This window comes from Rhagoletis pomonella, unplaced genomic scaffold, assembly GCF_013731165.1.
Source record: "Rhagoletis pomonella isolate Grant_MI unplaced genomic scaffold, Rhpom_1.0 Rhpom_scaffold_00017, whole genome shotgun sequence".
NCBI lineage: Eukaryota > Metazoa > Arthropoda > Insecta > Diptera > Tephritidae > Rhagoletis > Rhagoletis pomonella.
Window position 1 is genome coordinate 1,791,821 of NW_023458571.1, and position 12,010 is coordinate 1,803,830.

Sequence of the window (12,010 nt, forward strand, 5' to 3'; positions counted from 1 at the left end):
ATTGTATTTGATTTGTTCGAATGAAATAATGATAGTATATTTTGACGGACATTTGTTTGGAAAAATGTAAATAATAAAACTTTGGATTTCTTAATTCGAAGCTAGTTGTAGTGGTGGACATTACAAACTGGATAACCTGAAATCCTTGGATAAGAAGGTTAGCCAGAATCCGTTAGTTTATTGGCGGATATCCTTTGCGTGGAATGTGCCGACGGGTCGACCTTGTAAATCTTCTAAGAGATAATAATGGTTTCCAATTTTTTCTTTCACTCTTGCCTTGAGGAATTTGGGGCTAAGTTTCGCATTGAAATTTTTAGAAAAGTCGCTTTGCGCGAAGTTTCGCCGAAAAACTTCTTGACCTATTTGAAAAGAAACGGGTTTGGCTCGTAGGTTATACTGTCTCGCATTTGTCTCGTAAGCTCTCTGCATAGTTTTATGAATGTCGCTTCTTAAAACCGCTGTCCTATCCGAACGTTCAAGAGAAAAATTCGATTCCTCTAGCATGCCTAAACCCCTTAATAAGCGATATTGTGAAGCATGGGTTACCATATTAAATCCGTATAAAATCTCATAAGGAGAACGATTAGTTGTTTGATGTATCGATGTTCTAATAGCACAAGCGATACTAGTTAGGTGTTCGTCCCACTGTTTATGGTCGTCTTTAATGTAGGCACGTATTCCCGCAATCAACGAACGATTAACGCGTTCGGAGGCGTTGCTTTGGGGAGAATACAGGGCAGTGTAAACGTGGTTAATTCCGTACTCCGTGAGGAAAGCATTAAATTCATTAGACTTAAATTGAACGCCATTATCGCTTATTAAAGTTTCAGGCACTCCAAAGCAGTGGAAAATCTCTCTCAATAAAAATTCTTGAATAGCGTTGGCACTGAACTTCCGTAAAGGACATATCCATAGAAATTTACTAAAATGATCTACGACTATCAATAAGCCAATATTTCCTTTTCGACTGCGTGGATATGGTCCTAAAATATCGACATAAAGTCGCTGAAATGGACGCACTGACGTGGCTTGGCTACCCATAGGCGGACGAAGGGTGGTGTTAGGCGCCTTGGTAGTTTTGCAAATCTCACAGTTTCGTATGTAGTCTCGCACTTGCTTAACCAAGCCTGGCCAGAACAAACATCGCCTAATGCGTTCTATGATTTTATTCATACCGCCATGTGCAGAAATGACGGAATCGTGGGCTCGTTTAATAACTTCCAGGCGGAGGCTTTCCGGTACCCACAGCTTCCAGGATTCTTCTTCTTGAGAAGGGTCCCCACTGCTATGCTCGGTACAAATATACGCGAATTTATCTACAACACGCAAGTCAGGCAGTTTATCTTGTTCAGTTACAATTTTGGTTTTCAATTGTTCATAATCGTCGTCAGAAAAGGCTGGTGAATCAAGATCAATTTCTGGGCCTATTACCTCGAGAGAGGCTATGTCATTTCCTTCAGGGATCCGCGATAACGCGTCAGGAACGACATTTTCCTTCCCTTTCCGGTGAGAGATAGTAAATTTGTACGCCTGCAGTTTTAACGTCCAGCGTGCCAACCGTCCACTAGGGTTTTGCTGTCGCATTAGCCAGACCAAACTCGAGTGGTCGGTTATGACCTCGAATTGTTGCAGCTCCAAATAACAGCGAAATTTCTCAATAGCAAGAAGAGCTGCCAGACACTCTCGTTCAGTCACGCTGTAATTTCTCTGTGCAGAGTTTAATTTTTTCGACATGTAGGCGATCGGTTTTTCGACCCCTTCATCTGATAACTGAACCAAAACGGCACCAATTCCGTAATTTCTTGCATCGCAATGAAGGAAGAATTTTTTGGAAAAATCTGGATTTTGTAAAACAGGTGCTGACGTCAGCAACATTTTCAACTTTTCGAATGCCCTTTGTGCATCAGAGGTCCAAACAAATTTTTTTTTTGTAGAAAGAACTTCGGTAATAGGGTACGTTACTTCTGCGAAATTCTCGATAAACCTTCTGTACCAACCGCATATCCCTAAAAATCCTCGTACCTGTTTTAGGTTTTTTTGGTTCAGGCCATGACAGAATGGAATCGATTTTCGAGGGGTCGGTAGAAATTCCACCACTTCCTATGACATACCCTAAATAGTTAACTTTCGTAACGCAAAACTGGCTTTTACTGATATTAAGTGTTAGGTTGGCTTTTTAAACTGTTCAGCAATTCGTATTAACACGGATAAATGCGACTCAAATGTGTCTGAGACAATACAGAGATCGTCTAAATATCCAAAGACACAATGGCGAAGATCCGGGGGGATAATAACATCCATCAATCTACACATTGTTGATGGAGCGTTACACAGCCCAAATGGCATTACAACAAATTCGTATAATGGTCTACCCGGAATTGTGAATGCTGTCAATGGCTTTGAATTGTCATCTAACTCGATTTGCCAAAACGCATCTTTTAAGTCAAGCTTAGATATTATATTGGCTTTGGGCAAGCGAGCAAAAATACCCTCGATGTTTGGCTGGGGATAAGCATCTTTTTTTGTTACCTCATTTAGTCGTCTAGCATCAAGACACAAGCGAACTTTACCGGGTTTTACAACTAGTCGCATTGGTGAGCTCCAGGGACTGCTTGAGGTTTGAATAACACCTAAGTCTAGCATTCGGTCAACCTCGTCGAACATCAGTTTTTCAACGTTTGGGCTGACTGGGTAGAACCGTTGCTTAACTGGTTTGGCATCCTCCACGTCAATCGTATGCTTTATTAAGGGCGTGCGACCTAATCCTTGCGTTTCAAAACTCGGAAACATAGTTTTTACACATTCTAATTGATGCTGTTGCAGTTTTGTAAGAGGGAAGTTGCCGTCAGTATTCTCAGATTTATCTTTGCTGATTTCAACGGTGTCTACACCACTATTAGTGATGGTATCAACCGAAGAGAATTGACCAGCCGATATGCAAGAAATCAAACCTGGGGCCAAGTCGAATTCTTTCCAAAAGTCTATTCCTAAAATTAGCCGATTCGTAATAGTGGGGATAACAAAAATTCTCAAAGCTTTTTTTACGGCTTGGTATTCGACAATTGCGCTAAGATAACCACTGACTGAATGTGGTTCACCGGTCAGCGGTTTTTACCGAGGTCTTTAAGGGATGAAATTGCGAATATTTAGAAAAATCTGTTTTCGCCAAATCTGTTCCCACACAGGAAACATTGGCACCGGTGTCCAGTAGGCCTAACTCCTCAAAGTCTAAGAACTTAACTTTGGCATACAATCTATTATCGATCCTATTTTCGAACACGGCTGAAAGGAAAAGCTTTCGTGTCGGTTTGACATTCTTATAATAATTACGTATTCTTGCGGTATTTCTTTTGGATTTCAACGTAGGTGGCTGACTAAATATCCTATTCTTAGCTGCTAAATAATTTTTTAGTCTTTCATGATAGGGCAACATGTGGCTTGTAAAAGTATTATCGTTACCGTTACTTGTAGCGTTGTGACTCGTGAAAGGGGCAATTACTTTCGATTCGGAATTGTTAATCCGAATCGACAGATCTGGGTTATTTTGAATTATATTGGCAGTGTTCAGTTTGGGTGCGTACGAGGTGGTCGAACCGCACCCCTCTTCAAGTTTTCCAAACGACGAGCTGCACAAGTTTGGCATTGAGGTTTGTACATTCCTGGCTCACCACAGCCATAACAAAATATGCTGCGTTCAGCAAGGCAATCTTGCCAATGATGACCATCTTGGGAGCAGTTCCAGCATTTAGTAATATTCGCTTGCTGTAATGCAGCGACTTCCAATGCGGACTCTAAGTGCCCATCCCCTTCCGGAATCTCATCTTCCTCGATACTTGAAATATTTCGTCTGAAATTGGTCTCTGCTAACTGCCTGGAAATCGGAGTCCGTCGAAAATTCTCGTCGGCTAAAAGATTTTCTCTCATTTGACAAAGTTTTCTCAACTGTGCAATAGAGCGAACGTTGACATATAACAGTTCGTGGCGAATTTGAGGTTTTAAATTTCGGGTTAATATTTCTATTAACTCCTCTTCATCTAGGGGGCAAGATAGCCTGTCACACATCAAAGAAATATCATCATAAAAGTCCTCAAATGTCTCACCGGGCTTTTGTTTTCGACTTCTAATTTGTTCCCTGATATCAAAATTGGACCTATAATCTCTATATTGGTACCGTATGGCAGCACAAAAATCTTGCCACTCGATAATTTCATTTTGCTTATGAAAGCGTCAATACCATTCGCGGGCCTTTCCGGTTAGAAGCAAAGGTATATGTTTACATAGTAAATTGAAGTCTCCGTTCAAGTGAATCTCTGTGAGAGCTCTAACACGATAGAGAAATTCTTCTACAGTTAATTCCTTGGAGGATCCATTATATTTTATATTCCAATGCTGTATTATATTTATCACTTTATCCGTACGAAGGTTCGAACAATTCGGGTTATTAATATTATTACTATTAGCAAGGTAACGAGGGTCGTTAGATTGGCGTATGTAAGCCTGGGTTTGTAACCTATCTTGGTCGAGATTTAACCCAGCTAAAATTTTCCTAACGTTTTCTTCTACCATTTGTGATATTCGATCGGAATCCACTACGGCACCAGAGTCGCGTACTTGATTATTTAGGTTACGTTGCGTATTGGAGACGTTAGTTACATCCCTATCGACTGAATCACCTACTGGCATGGACAGGTTTAAGGAACGAGGGCTTTGCGCAACTTGCTGATTATTATCACCTTCTATTAACGACTGGGAGCTGGGAGGGTTATTACGACGCCTATTGCGAGTTAATTGCCTATGCCCGCGCCCTCGAAAATTTGTACCTTGTCTACTTTGAAAGCTTTGCTCAGCCTGCTTGAGGGTAATTGGTATGCAGTCTTTAACATGACATAATCTTTTGCAACAAGGACATTCGTGTTGCTTTTCAAGCCAAGTTCCTATACATTCCCGGTGATATACGTGGTTGCACAAAGTAATTACACAGTCTTGCATCTCAGTCATTGTTTCTTGACAAATGGCACAGTCACATGACTCTTTAGCCACTGCAGACAGGGCTGGAATGTTTTCTGCACTTCGGGTAATCGGCATTTTTTTTTTTTTTTTGTGCTAATGTTTCGGTTCCTCACTTGTGGTTTTCAGGTAACTAATGTTCGGTAACGTAATTTAACGGCTGAGTTGAGAGAGTGGAACAAAAATTTAGGTTATGGGTTTATTTTAGCACAGATGCAACAAACGGTTGACAATTAGCATTATAATTCGGCAAGCAGTCTTTGAACTGCTGTTAGATTTAAATTAATCTGTCTTCCTGAATCTTACTTAACCAGAACATAACTAAAAGGAAAAACAAAACATGGTTCCTTTAATTGCGGTTTGTTGTCCGAGCCTTTACCAGACAGCTAAATTTCCAGCAAAAATTAACCAAAAAGACAAAGGTGTGTAATCCGTTTTCTAGCGGCAAACATCTTTGGAATTAGATCCAATAATGTAGAAAAATCCAGCTAGATTGATCACAAAAATAAAACTAACACAAAAACTCTGAATCTAAAGGGATTTGTTTTGTATGCATCTTGCTATAATTTGAACTTCAAACTCTGGTTGGAAACCCCAAACATCTTTTAAGTGGTTCAGCTACTCTACTTTGAGCCAGGTACTGAAAAATCCTCCATTAATTGCTTGAATTTTAAACCAGAACTTAATCAGATCTATGGCATTGAAATTTAATTCGACGGATAATAAGACAAAACAAGTCGGAACTATTTGTATTCCAATTAGGAGTTGATAAAATTTTAGGAAAGGTGTAATACTTGCAACATTCCAGACATGCGTTGCCCCACGTTGGGCGCCAAAAATATGTAACCGCATTGAACATTGCAGGGTGGTATCTTGTAAGGCAAGAATTTGGGCTGTTAGGATAGCCGATCGGGACCCATTTATCTGGGCTAGCTTCAGTGGCTGGGGAGGTTCTTGACTATCCTATTTGCTCTTTACACTGCGGCACTATTTTATTATAGAGTCCCGAATTTATAACGAAAAAAAACTTTAAGTTAGAAACAGAATAATAAGTGAACAAAAAGAATTAAATAGTAAAAACGCATAGGGGACCAGTATTATAATTAATTAAATACTCTTCAGAACTCTCATTGTGGGCTCTCTCAACTTTGCCGGATATGTAGCAAATCAAAGATGAAGTCGATCTGCTAGCTCACTACCCACCCATCCATAGTTTTCGTTGGCTGCCATTTGTTGAAAACCCCATATCCGGTTACGTTACCAACATATTAGTTTCCCCTACCGCGAGGAAACGGAAAAAATAGTTTCAGCCAATCATGGCGCTTACATGCTCATCCGTTCCAAATGTTAGCCAGAGTCAATTTCAGGGGAATATTATTTTCTGTGTATTTTATTTCAAAATTATATTTATTTTCTACAAATGCAAACTTAATCTAAGACAATAGGGAGTAAGCTTAAGAAAACAATTAGTCCTATGGAAATAAAAAATTTAAGTTATGGGAATTATTCGTAGGTATGGTTTACGTAGTGCTTTAGTGCATGAAAAATATATGTTTTATTTTTAAGCAAATAGTTAGTGTGGGTGCTCTGAACCAAAAGTTTCACACGTTCGTAAAATTATTTTTAAAATTTCAATATAAAGCTGGTTATTATGTTATTTATATAACACCCGGAAAAATTAATTCAGTTAAGTACTATCAAAATTTAAATGTATGCCTATATACTTAAGTTCATCAACGAAAAAAAAAAACTTCTACCGGCATGTATGCAGGTTAATCCATATATGTAAATATGGTTATATATCATATGTTATTTATATTATTTCATTTACGTTCTTACATGCATGTACATAAATATGTACATAGCTGACCGCGGCAAATGATAAATCAAAACAAGTGCAAAATGTAAATAAGACAAAACCGGCGGAAAAATGCCGGTGACACAGGAGCGGGTGCTTAACGATCTTAAGCAAAGCTTTTCTCAATCCGCTCCAATGTCAAGCTGGTATACAAAAAATAAAACAAAGAAAAGTTGATAGCAAAGTGTATATAATAACTTACCCACTGATTTGCAGCTCACGTTGAAAGGCCTTTCTTGTGGTTGTTGCAGTGGAGAGTTAACCTGTTTATGTAGACTTGAAGAAAACTTATGCGTGCAGTTTTTCTTTGCTTTTTTGTTGTTTTAATTGTTTTAGTTTAAATTCTTTTTTCTTGTGTTTGTGTTGTTCGATTGGATTTAAGCTACCGGCTTAAAGTATGTTCTCAATACGTGGGTGGCCGCGTGACTTTTGCACTACGGTGAATTTATAAGCTAAATTGTAATTTTTGTGTAAATTTTCAATGCACTAAGGTCGATTATGATGATACATATGCAAAGCCACAGAAGGGAACTACTTTAGATTATAAAAAAAATGTTTTTTTTTTTTGTTTTGTATGAATTTCGATACCGCATGTAGTCTATATTCAGTACATTTTTTTTTTTTTTTTTTTGAACTTAGTAATTATTTTTTTGACGAAATTTTCAATTGATTTTTTCCTTGATATCCAGTAGTTTACATAAAGGTATTCCCAAATTCCTACTCCGCGTGGTTTCTACAAATTTTAATTAAATTTTTTTATTTTTTTTTTTTTTGTAATGGTTAGTGTTCTTTTATATCCAGGCTTTAACTTTATCTCTCTACGTATGTACGTATATATCATCAGAATTGTTTTTTTTTTTTTCAAATGCACTTTTCGGGGAGCTTATCGATGCAGTTTTCGCATCTTTTGGGAATGTTAAAAATTTGGTAATTAATTCATAAATTATTAATATTATTTTTTTTTTATTTTTTTATTTTTTTTTTATGGACGATGTAGGCTTTTTTCCCCCAAGCGCCCGGGGGGGTGTGCTGTGTATCAATTTCCTAAGCTTGGGCAGCTAGGAAAAAACGACGAGACCGCGTGGCCAGCATGTGGCCTGATACTGAGGACCGGTGTGATTTGGGCACGGGACAGTAGTTTTCCTCTTGTTGCTATCGTGAATCTGTGCACAAAGAGTACAATGAGGGAAGCAGTAAAAAAAAGGCGTATAGAATAAATGAGCTTTTAGCGTATTACCTTCTTTTGGTTTTTGTTTGCTAAAGCAATGAATGATTTCCAATCTCCTGTGATGGCAGACTAAGTTGGAAAATTGAGTGTCTCAAAAAATCGCACGCTTTTAATAAATGAGCGCTAACCTGCCCAATGAATTACGATGCACTTTTAACACCAAAAAAAAAGGAAAACTTACTAACCTATCGAATTGATAGCAGGAAAAAATTAAGTAAACTACTTACAGTTATGTTGCAAGATTTTAATGGTGGATTTTAGACACCCTCGAAGTGATCCTACTTGGTCTGCAGTTGAAATGGAAAGGAAGTAACTACTTTCCGTAAAGCAGTCTTGAACTCTCGGCTTCGGCAAATATACAGTAAAAATGTCATGGTTGGTACTACTGTTTTGACCGAAAAAGTACTTTTTCTACCCATTGTAGTATGGATATATACAAATATCGCATGCGAGAATTTTTTTTACGTGTAGGGTTGCTTCGAGAACAGGAAATTGTATTTGATTTGTTCGAATGAAATAATGATAGTATATTTTGACGAACATTTGTTTGGAAAAATGTAAAGAATCAAACTTTGGATTTCTTAATTCGAAGCTAGTTGTAGTGGTGGACATTACAATAGGTCAAAGCAAAAGTTCTTATAAGGCGTCGCGAAGAGAGCCAGCCATTTGCTAGTTTATTTAATAATAATAATAGATTGGCGCTTACACATATTTTAGTGTTTGGCCGAGCTTCTCCTCCGATTTGTGGCGTGCGCGTTGATGTTGTCACACAAAGCGGCGGGACCTACAGTTTTACGCCGACTCCGAACGGCGATTGTATTTTGATGAGAAGCTGTTTTTCATGGCAGAAATGCACTCGGAGGTTTGCCATTGCCTTCCGAGGGATGACCGCTATTAAGAAAAAACCTTTTTTCTATATTTATGCGATGTTGCTTTGACCAGGGTTTGAACCCAGGCGTTGCGGAATGGAAGCGCGCACTGCTTACCACTACACCACGGCGGCCGACAGAGAAAAATTTATTTAAAGGGAAATAAAGCGTGTGGTTTCAGCATTGACTTATCAAGAAAAAAAATTTTTTTAATTTGTGTGAAGTATTGAAATTTTAAAGTAAAAAGAAAATGCATGCGCAAAACGAAAAACAAAATTCAATAAGTGCTTTCCCTATGAGCGAAAGATATGTATATATCAATGAAATATACATTTGGAGTCATAAATTAGTCTTTAAGGAGTCCCATTTCGGAGCCTTTACGCTCATAATGAGCTCATTTAAGAGCCCGAAATTAGTGTGGTTTCCTTCCTCCGAAGGTCGACTTATATGAGCTTAAATTCATACATCAAAATGAGCCTCCAAATGACTCCTATTGGACTCTTATTGGCTTCATAAACGGCTCATTTTGAACTCTTTTTAAAGCAACTTTTGGCCTCATATATGAATCGTTTCAGAGTTTTTTTGAGGCTCTTAAATGTGTCTTAAGTCCTCATAAATAACTTCATTCGGACTCTTATTTTATGTTGTCCTTTGAGCCATATTGGCCTTATTTTTCAACTCTTATTGAACTTCAAATACTATGCACATGTATGTATACTAGGGCGGGTCGAAAATCTAATTTTACTCAAATCCCTTGGTAATAGTGAAAATATAATGTATCATGAAGTCAACAAGAAGCCTGCAAAATATTAGTATTTTATTTTAATGTTAAGAGCCCGCGCATCGACCGCCAAGTCACCCACAGCACACTAGTCGAATAAGACCAATTCTTGTTAAAAATTCTGGGTTCAGCAAAAAGGTTTGGTGCATATTATTAAATAATGAATCCGTTAATGCAAAAGATAAAGTCAAATATAATTTTTCGCAGCCCTTTAGCTTATCGTTAATCTCAAAGTTATCTTTTTTCAATACATTTTTAATTGTTCTCTTGATAATTGCACTAGCCTATAGTCAAAAGGTGTAAAGAACAGCATTATTATTGCTGGCGTTCATTTAGGTCGCTGGTTCCAAATATTCTAATCTTGTTTTAATATTAGCTATAGTTTGCGAATTTTTGCAAATTTAGGAACAATTTCGGTAGCTCTAATAGAAAAGCCATTATTTTGCATCATCGTGGAAAAATTTTGGTTTATGCAAGTGAGTATGGAAACACTGAATAGGCACAACTTCTAGAAACACTAATTAGTTTACTTATGTTTATGCACAATATAAAAATTGCAAATAAAGAAAAATTACAAAAAAAATGTTCAACACGTTTTTTTAATTTAAAACAATTTGTTTATAATCTGAACTATTTTTATAATATTATTACTACAAATCAGTAACAGTAAGTCTCTCCTTCAATTTGGTACTTACTACGTGCCGATCGAGTAACATTTACCAAAGTTATATCGAAAAGCTTAAGTGGATCTCCAGTTTTTTTCTAAAAAAAATGTATCTTCAATTGTATAAAAAAACGTTTAGATAAAAGAGCCGGATTACAGAAAAGTGTTCCAGGGAGCGCCTTTTTTCGTTCAAGCTGAATGCGAAGCACTATCGTCCAATTGGAGAGTCTTCAAAAGGATTTCCCAGGATATGTTAAAGACTTTTTTCACATAATGCAATTAACTAAAATACTTATGCACTATATCTAAACAATTATTTCACGTCTCCTACTTTTATATAACGGCAAATTTAGAAACCGCGAAAAATGTGCGTCTTCGTTGACTAAAAAAACTATTCCGCACCAATTTTCAAGACTGCATAAATGGACTTAAAATGGGCGTTTCTCACCCTAACTGTATTATGTTAATGTATGCAACTACTATTAACTTATCAAACAATTCCTATTCTTTGACGATACCTATTTCATTTCATTCATCAGGATCTTGAAAACTGACCAAATCGGCGTGACCAAGTCCATGGTCCTTTTAATACTATATAAACATCCGAAAACATTAAAACGTTTGAAATAAATCCCGTCTCACTTTTTTGTATTTTTCACTTGGTTCCTGAAGTAATGAAGAATTGAAAATCTATACGGGAAAATTATAGTTTTTGTAAGTTTTATCTTAATATCTTAAAATTTAAGACTTATTGAAAAATGATAAATGAACGTGAGGTACTAAATTTAATAACCCTTAATTTGATATATCGTCCTGTTTATAAAAATTAACGCATTCCATAGATATTACCAGCCAAAGTTTCATTTTCAAAATTCGTATACTTTGATGCAATTGCGCGGGCTAAAGATAAGTTTTAAATTAATCTTTCGTGGCCAATAACAATTGGCTAAGACCTAAGACATCATAATATTACTATTGCAATGCGGTCAAACGACTTTTATTTTCCCCCATACAAAATCGACCCAGCCTAATGTATACATACCTCAGTTCATATAAACATTCCAACATACATTTAATAGCAGCAGCTGCAACTAAATTTTGTATATTTTTTGTTTTCTAAATATTTTCAATTTCTGTATAAACAAGTTTAGATATAAATTTCGAATCTTTATTGTTTTTATATAGTCACAAAGTGCTGGCTCCAAACTTGGATCATTTATAACTCCTAAAATATTCATATAAGAGTCACACATTTTTTGTTTTTGAAGCTCATATTTCTTACCCACCTAGGACTCCTTTCAGACTCATATATTCTGAACGCTCAGAATATGTTTGTCAGAATATGTTTTATAAACCAATAATAATAATCTAAACTATAATAAAACTGTAGATTGTTTGTCTGTTTGAACTCACTAATCTCCGGAACTACTCAATGGATTTTTATGGGGCTTTAACCTAGGGTATAAAATAATGAGATCTGGCAAGGGGGCGTGGCACCTCCCAAAGGCGTGACATTTTTAATCATGTATAACTTCCAAAGCGTAAGTCACATGACTTTAACATACATATCTATGGTAGATGCTTATTGTAAAGTGGATATACT

General features: G+C 36.8%; 1 long non-coding RNA gene across 1 annotated transcript; it reads right to left on the reverse strand.

Annotated features, from left to right (window-relative positions):
- Positions 1–7,498: 7,498 nt before the first annotated feature.
- On the reverse strand, positions 7,499–8,749 carry LOC118749470. Its single transcript, XR_004994226.1, has 2 exons — positions 8,103–8,749; positions 7,499–8,028 (listed from the first exon to the last, which is right to left on the reverse strand). It is a non-coding gene; the product is annotated as an uncharacterized LOC118749470 (long non-coding RNA).
- Between the last annotated feature and the right edge of the window lie 3,261 nt (positions 8,750–12,010).